Genomic DNA, 8,845 nt, shown 5'->3' with positions numbered 1-8,845 from the left:
CAGAATTCATTAGAGTACCTGTGTGGGTGTAGGATTAGAATCCAAGTCTGTAGCCACATTTATTTATTTTTACTTTTAACTTTCAAGAGACCCTATAGAGGTAATGGGTCAGGGGTCATGTAGGCCAAGGTTTTTCTGTCTGAGGTTCTTATTGTCACTGAGTGTACTGAACATGTAACAGGCATGTTTTCCTACGGGGTCTTTGAATTCCCCTAATTCTCTTTAGAGAATAGTCTTTGCACTGGAATATTTGGTGACATATATATTGCAAGGTATTGCATACCTCATTTAGTTTCTTTGTAGTATGCAAGTGTAATTCAGCAGGGGAGAATGTAACAGGGTTGGTTATGTTTCCACTTGCCTCTAAAGAAATGTGTATTTGATGTTCAAGCATTCTTATTGGTTAGTTCAACTCTGATGACAATAAGGGGTGTTGTGATTGGCCCCGCTTGCAGATAGGGGGAGATCGCGAACGTCAGGTCTTCGCAGTATGAAAATGTGATGCAAGGGGTAGGTCACGTTCTGAATACTGTTTTCTATTTTCTATTTTACAATGTGTACAAGTTTGTTGTACGTTACTGATTTTATACATGTGTGGGTATATGGTACCTGTTAGGGATTGAAGGGCTTTCTGGGATGTGCTTTGGCATATGATTGCTGTAAATAATTGTGTTAGCTAGCATACACCGATGTCATGGTCACATAAGCTACGGCTAACACAGTTGTCTTCATGCTACAGATTTTGCCATCGACAGCCATCAACACTGTTAAGCCCTGCACAACTAACGTGCTGTTTCCCATTTAACAACAGGTATTTACACATGTTATATTTTGTATTGTATTTTTGTATTTTGTTGGCCCAGTATGAAAATGTGATGCAAGGGATTTTGCCATCAACAGCCATCAACACTGTTAAGCCCTGCACAACTAACGTGCTGTTTCCCATTTAACAACAGCAGAAATAAATGATGCTCAACTGGGACTACTGGCCGAAGTTATTTATTTTGTGAAAACACAACGCATGGAGAGTACATTATACATCGGTTACAAAGGCACCCACGAAAGAAAGTTCAAGGGACTTTGTGGCGTGCATGATCATGAGCAGACCCACTGGGCATAATTTGGTTGAATCAATGTTGTTTCCATGTCATTTCAACCAACAACAAAAAAATATGATGATGTTGAATCAATGTGGAAAACACATTAGATTTGCAAAAATTATCAACGTAAGGGCATTCTGCACACATCAACAACAGTCACCCACGAAGCATCATTACCCATCGCTCCACAAAGTCCGCGGCTCTTCAACGTCTCAGAGAAAGCGACGTCACCGATTGAAAGGCTATTAGCGCGCACCACCGCTAACTAGCTAGCCATTTCACATCCGTTATACATGCTAGCTAGCTACACTGACAGCTGTCAGTGCCCTATTTGTTGATGTGTGATGTGATGTCAACTCCACATTGAAATTCCCACACCCAATTAAAAAATAAGTATAAGTAGCCTTTGTCATTCTTCGGAGGTGGAACCTAAACGTGCATTTCCTCTCCGGGAGGGTCCTTTAAAATAGTTTAAATTTCAATAGAGAAGTACAGACATTTAATGATTAGATAAAAGAACCGCCTTCCTTCTTTCTAATCGCATCATCAAATATATTAATACATGTTCACACATAAAAAGGATAGTTTAAAAATGACAAATGCACCATATCCTTTGGAGAACTAGCAACATTGCTAAAGCTTAGCTTTGGATGAGTAAACAAGTCCCAGATCTCAGAACTGCTTTTTGACGTCTCCATCTTTCATGACCTCACCTTACATACAAGTATTTTTGATTGAAAACCCAGCTTTGTGTGATTGGATGCCAGATAGGACCTTGTAACACCAAGTTCCAAAAAAAATGTAATCATAAATTATCAAAAGCTTTGACGAAGGCCGTGAGGCCGATACGTAAAGCTTATTAAACATCAGTGATACTATCAAGAGCCTTTTTCCTTCAAATCGTAAATTATAAAACGTTTTTTTATCTGACATATCTCACATGTGAAGGAACACTTAAAGAGCACCTCTATATGAATAACAATGTTTTTCCTGCAATTCGTATGATATGTTAGAAATTCCGATTCGTATAATATGTTACGAATTTGTAAGTACATAAGATCCCGTTCAATCTCTTTAAATCGTTTAACCACTTTCTACCTAGTTTTAGTCGTTTAAATTCTGACTGGAGTATAATTTCCTCAAAACCAAAAATATATATATATTTTTTTTTTACTCAGACACCTGCAATCCATTCAAAACCTCCCACAACTAACAAAGTTGGGTCGCCACCCACTAGTTGAGAATCGCTGACCTAAAGGGCTTCTGAGAAAGGGCACTGAATATCAACACGTAAAATTGTAGTCACAAAGCCTGTGGTTTTCTAAACTCTTTTTTTCTATAGTTTCATGACTCTTCAAAAGTCACTATAGTGGATATTGTGTGTGACCGTAGGACTATCCTGTACGCACTTTTCAGGAATACTTCAAAGGTTTGCACTGCAATGAGCAATTTTGCCTTTTTGGTTGGACTAACTGCCAATTCAGAATCATCCAAAGATCAATGAAGAATGAATGCTATCTGAATTCATGTTCATTTCACTGCCAAACTCTTCCTTTAATCTGGAGGAATTCCTAATCATTCCAACTTCACACACTTTATCTTGCATGAGGTAATTCAGCACATTTGTGAGATGAGCATGGATTTGACAGAGTACCGTGAAATTGAAAATTTAGTTGAAAATTTGTCTGGTATTCACTTTTCTCTGCAGTGAGAACGTTCCCGGGCCGTGTCGCCATCGCACAAAGTGCTTTCCCCTCTCTGTCTCTCTCTATCTCTGTCTCTCGCTTTCTCTCTGTTCTTTCTATTCTTAATAACAGGTTCAGATGTCAGTTCGTGGAAAGGATGACTTGTCTGAAATATCAGCAGAACTTTTGTTGGGCAGAGTCGATAAGAGTGAACCCTTTTGCTGAGTAGGGAAAGCTGCTGTCTTTCTCCCTATTGTTCAGGGAGGTTAAAGAAAAGAATGAGAGGTGACACGGGTCCACCAGGGGAGACGGATGCAAACACCAAGGGGTCGAGGGTTTTTTGTCTCTTTTTGTCCTCGAAACAGAGGTTTTATTGGTCAAAGTATTAACCTCCTAAAGAGACACCTATGTCTTTTGTTTGGCCATTGAGAAGCCAAACGGCATGATTGTGCTGACACTGCAACACAAAAGTGTTCATTTCGCTAACAAAAATAATGACAAAAATATTAGTCAAACACCTATTTTTCAGTGGCATTTGACAACACTATAACTGACTAAATAGGCACGGAAGAAACTAAAACGAGACGAGACAAAATGAGCTCTGTGACTAAAATCGGACTGCTAAGTACACTGAACTAGTTTTTGGAGAGATTGAGAGCTTTTCAGTGAAAAGCACAATTCATATTAGCAGCACAGATGCACTGCGCAGTTCTGTCAGCAGTGGGAAGGACGCCACACCCGGCACACACAGCCTACATCAGCTGGTGAGCTGCAGGGGAACAAGCGATGAGTGTGGGCAGACAGGCAGACAGACTCCGCTCCGCCTCCGATTATACACAGTCTGACTCGATTCAGACTAGAGGTTTAGTGACTCGACCTCATCACTGGGAGAAACAGTCATTAGCACCCGTTCTACTTTTGGACACCAATGTGGCTGCAGCATCTGTGGAACGTTGATAACAATGGCAATGTCACTGAGTGATGGAGGTGCAACCCATATTACTTTGCCAATACTCTGGTGATTGTGCTAATCTCTCTCTCTCTCTCTCTCTCTCTCTCTCAGTGTGAGGCTGATAGGGCTAAGCTTTTCTATTTCTGTCTCTCTATACTCCCAGATTACTCCCTGGTACTGGGTGTCTCTCTCTCTCTCTCTCCTCTCTCTCTCTCTCTCTCTCTCTCTCTCTCTCTCTCTCTCTCTCTCTCTCTCTCTCTCTCTCTCTCTCTCTCTCTCTCTCTCTCTCTCTCTCTCTCTCTCTCTCTCTCTCTCTCTCTCTCTCTCTCTCTCTCTCTCTCTCTCTCTCTCTCTCTCTCTCTCTCTGCACTTGTGTGTGTCTGTTTGTTTTGAATCTGATGTTCAATATCTATGTAGCCTGAATTAGGAATTTATATGGCCAGATCATTCTTATATTCTATATGTTTGTCATATAGAAAAATATGTTAGTAGGACAAGGCTATTTATGTTTGTGCACATGGAAGTCAGTGATGTATATTTACTATAAGTTAATGAGGCAATACAAATGTGATGTGTCTTAAATGAAAGGGCATCTAGTTGGCAAAAATGTCCCATTGTTTGTCATTTTGACAGTAACTAGACTAAATCATTATTCAAATAACAAAAAATGTGACTAAGACTAAGAAAAAGAAATTGTGCCAAAATGAACACTGCAACACAATTTCCAACAAATATGTCACTTATGAATGAGACATCAAGTATGCATGTCACATATTGACATATTGTGAAGATTTGACATATAATAATAATATAATCCACTTAGCATATGCTTTTACGACAACACATAATGGTATTCATGGTATTTTCAGTAGTGTAAGTACTACTTAAGTAGTTTTTTGGGGTGTCTACTCTACTTTACTATTTATATTTTTGACAACTTATAACAATGTGCGCTGAGAGTCAGGAAGCAAGTTCAGGGAGTGAGTGTTTTAATAAACACACCATAATACAAAATAAGAAACACGAACAACGCACAGACATGACACAGGAACAGAAACAATGATGCCTGGGGAGTGACATATATAGGGAAGGTAATCAGGGAGGTGATGGTGACAGGTGTGCGCCATAACGAGCAGCCTGGTGACCTAGAGGCCGGAGAGGAAGCACACGTGACACAACTTTTACTTCACTACATTCCTAAATAAAAATATATACTTTTTACTTCATACATTTTCCCTGACACCCAAAAGTACTCGTTACATTTTGAATGCTTAGAAGGACAGGAAAATGGTCTAATTCATGCACTTATCAAGAGAACATACCTGCTCATCCCTACTTCCTCTGATCTGGCTGACTCCAAACACATGCTTAATTTGTAAATGATGTCTGAGTGTGCACCTGGCTATCCCGTTTTTGAAAAAATTATGCCGTCTGGTTTGCTTAATTTAAGGAATTTGAAATGATTAATACTTTTACTTTTACTTTTGACACTTAAGGATATTTTATCAATTATATCTACTTTGATACTTAAGTATATTTAAAAGCAAATACTTTTAGACTTTTACTCAAGTAGTATTTTACTGGATGACTTTCACTTTTACTTGAGTAATTTTCTGTTAAGGTATCTACTTTTACTCAAGTATGAAATTGGGTACTTTTTCCACCACTGGGTATTTGACCAGCTACTTATTTTCGCATTTCATGTCCAAATCATAAACTTAGAGCTAGATTCAAACCGCATCGCAGAAGTATAGCAGAAGATCCGCGTTATTGCTCGATTTAAATTTTAAGGCAATGTTCCCGCGTTCGCGGAGACTGCATTCACAGTAAACACTGCATATGTCGGCTCAATCAGAAAATTACCTTAGAAAGTTAATAGAGGTCTTCCGCGACACGGATTGAATCCAGCTCTTAATTGAGCTACACAATCAATTTGAGACACTTTGGTATGATTTAGACATGAAACATGAAACATGCTTATATCGGGGATAGAGACTGGCATTGGATTCGTGCCACAGTAAACTAATGTCATTTTGGAATTTGGTTGAACTATCCCTTTAAGAGATTGGGTTGGAATTTGACAATGACGAAGATTAGCGACAGTTGGACAACTCCTGTCATTTTCTATACACTGTGTTAACAAACCTCCAAACGAGCTTCAATGCCATACAACACTCCTTCTGTGGCCTCCAACTGCTCTTAAACTCTAGCAAAACCAAATGCATGCTTTTCAACCGTTCTCTGCCCGCACCGCCTGACTAGCATAACTACTCTGGACGGTTCTGACCTAGAATACGTGGACAACTACAAATACCTAGGTGTCTGGCTAGACTGTAAACTCTCCTTCCAGACTCATATCAAATCTAGAATCGGCTTTCTATTCCGCAACAAAGCCTCCTTCACTCACGCCGCCAAACTTACCCTAGTTAAACTGACTATCCTACCGATCCTCGACTTCGGCGATGTCATCTACAAAATAACTTCCAATACTCTACTCAGCAAATTGGATGTAGTCTATCACAGTGCCATCCGTTTTGTTACCGAAGCGCCTTATACCGCCTTATACCAAGCCCCATTGACTACCCACCACTGTGACCTGTATGCTCTAGTCGGCTGGCCCTCGCTACATATTCGTCGCCAGATCCACTGGCTCCAGGTCATCTATAAGTCTATGCTAGGTTAAGCTCCGCCTTATCTCAGCTCACTGGTCACGATAACAACACCCACCCGTAGCTCGCGCTCCAGCAGGTATATCTCACTGGTCATCCTCAAAGCCAACACCTCCTTAGGCCGCATTTCCTTCCAGTTCTCTGCTGCCAGTGATTCGCTGGAAAAAAATTCGCTGGAGACTTACTGGAGACTTACATTTCCCTCACTAACTTTAAACATCAGCCAAATGAGCAGCTAACCGATCGCTGCAGCTGTACATAGTCCATCTGTAAATAGCCCACCCAATCTACCTACCTCATCCCCATATTGTTTTTATTTACTTTGCTGCTCTTTTGCACACCAGTATCACTACTTATACACCATCATCTGCTCATCATCATCTGCTCGTCTATCACTCCAGTGTTAATCTGCTAAATTGTAATTACTTTACTACTATGGCCTATTTATTGCCTTACCTCCTCATGCCATTTGCACACACTGTATATAGACTTTGTTTTTTTCTATTGTGTTATTGACTGTAGGCTTGATTATTCCATGTGTAACTCTGTGTTGTTTCTGTCGCACTGCTTTGCTTTATCTTGGCCAGGTCGCAGTTGTAAATGAGAACTTGTTCTCAACTAGCCTACCTAGTTAAAAAAAGGTGAAATAATTGTTATTTATTTTTAATTTTTTTAAAGTATTTTGGCTTCATCTATTGTGTAAACCTGCACATTAACTCGTTTTCATCATATAAATCATCCCATTCAGATCTGTCCCATTTCAGGTACTTTGATTGTTTGATTGAGCTTGGAAGTGCCAGGTGTGCGGGGTTTGCACTTTTGGCACACTTTATTGGTTCCATTGCACTAGGCAAGCTCAATCAAGTGCAGCTAATGTATTGGGGTGGAAAACAAAATACTATTTGAACCCAGGTCTGGACCCACCCCTAGATGAAATATGTACTTAAGTATTACATTAGGTTGCTGAATCTAGTCAGTGTACCCATCCTCACCATATTAGGGTGTCCTCTCTCTCCCCTTTCCCCTTTTATCAAGACATAAGCAAGGCTCTCCCTGACAGGCTCATTTAAGGCAGGCGGTTGCCCTGGCATTGCTCTCACCTACGCTGGATGGAGTGAGAGAGGGCTAAATAAAGGGAAGGCATTTTATCTACGTTCTCATGACCAGCAATATAGAGAGGCAATGTGAGAGGTGTCAGGAGTCAGAGAGGTGCTGATGACAAGCGCTAGAGGCCTGGTCACGCTTTCCACTTAAAGTTACAAACCCCATCACCCTAGAGGGAGGGAGGGAGGGAGGGAGGGAGGGAGGGAGGGAGGGAGGGAGGGAGGGAGGGAGGGAGGGAGGGAGGGGAGAGAGAAAAACAGTGGAAGAGAGAGAGAAAGAAACAGTGGAAGAGAGAGAGAAAGAAACAGTGGAAGAGAGAGAAACAGTGGAAGAGAGAGAAACAGTGGAAGAGAGAGAGAGACAGTGGAAGAGAGAGACAGTGGAAGAGAGAGAGAGAGAAACAGTGGAAGAGAGAGAGAGAGAAACAGTGGAAGAGAGAGAGAGAGAAACAGTGGAAGAGAGAGAGAGAGAAACAGTGGAAGAGAGAGAGAGAGAGAGAAACAGTGGAAGAGAGAGAGAGAGAGAAAAACAGTGGAAGAGAGAGAGAGAGAAACAGTGGAAGAGAGAGACAGTGGAAGAGAGAGAGACAGTGGAAGAGAGAGACAGTGGAAGAGAGAGAAACAGTGGAAGAGAGCGAGAGAGAGACAGTGGAAGAGAGAGAGCGAAAGGATAATCACCTAAACCTAATGATTATCACCTAATGCATATCACATAAAGTTTTGGCCGCCAACCGACTTCATCAGAAGAAGGAACCTAGATGTTTCCCATTTGCTTCAACTGGGTCATTCCATTGTCTCATGCTCCTTAACAGAGCTGTGATTGGTCCAACCCAAATCGGGTTGAGTGGCCAACCGAACTAGGACATGAAAAGATTGAGAAACTGTGAACAGCTTCCTGATACAGGCCTATTCATTCAGATTAAAGGGGCAGTTCCCTCCAAAAATCTAACTTAGATGTTTTCAGACTTTAAATGTGTTCTAATGTAGAGATGAATCCATGTCCTATGCCATCGAATGTGTAGATACAGCTACATGTATATGCCTCAAATTCCAAATAAATGGAAAATGATAAGCACATACTAAAATCTGGAAATTATATGGCGCTTATCTTTTCCATTCCACAGATGGCATGGGACCGTGTAACATCTGCTTCCAACTCACACTCTCAAACACACAGATCCCCTGAACGCAGTTCACTCTCCAGAGCCCAATCACCTGAAATTCTGATCACCTGTTCACACACCTGTATGTCATTTACACACACAATTTAGTTCAGTTCTTTGCACCCCATCATTGTGAGGTATTGTTTGTTTTGTTATACGGTCTAGTCGGAGCC

The sequence above is a fragment of the Salvelinus alpinus genome, chromosome 10 (genome assembly GCF_045679555.1).
Source record: "Salvelinus alpinus chromosome 10, SLU_Salpinus.1, whole genome shotgun sequence".
In the NCBI taxonomy this organism is placed as follows: Eukaryota; Metazoa; Chordata; class Actinopteri; order Salmoniformes; family Salmonidae; genus Salvelinus; species Salvelinus alpinus.
Note: the sequence above shows the minus strand (reverse complement) of the source record.